Source organism: Oncorhynchus kisutch, linkage group LG1 (assembly GCF_002021735.2).
Source record: "Oncorhynchus kisutch isolate 150728-3 linkage group LG1, Okis_V2, whole genome shotgun sequence".
NCBI lineage: Eukaryota > Metazoa > Chordata > Actinopteri > Salmoniformes > Salmonidae > Oncorhynchus > Oncorhynchus kisutch.
In genome coordinates, this window is record NC_034174.2 from 1,620,086 (window position 1) to 1,620,350 (window position 265).

The window sequence follows — 265 nt, forward strand, 5'->3', positions numbered from 1 at the left end:
TTTTAAACAATACAGCCATAACAATTTATGTAAAAAATAAAAATAAAAATAAATACTTAGATGTTGATTTATATCAATTACAAGCAATAGAGAACTACCTTTCTTTATCGTTTCCATTTACTTGCTAGATCACATTCATCAATAACAGTGCTATTTGTTTTACTTTTTATATAAAATGTGATTTCTGGAAACAAAAATCTATGATAATCAAGACATGGTTGGAATAAATTATGTTAATCTTGAACTAATATAAATGAAACAAGGT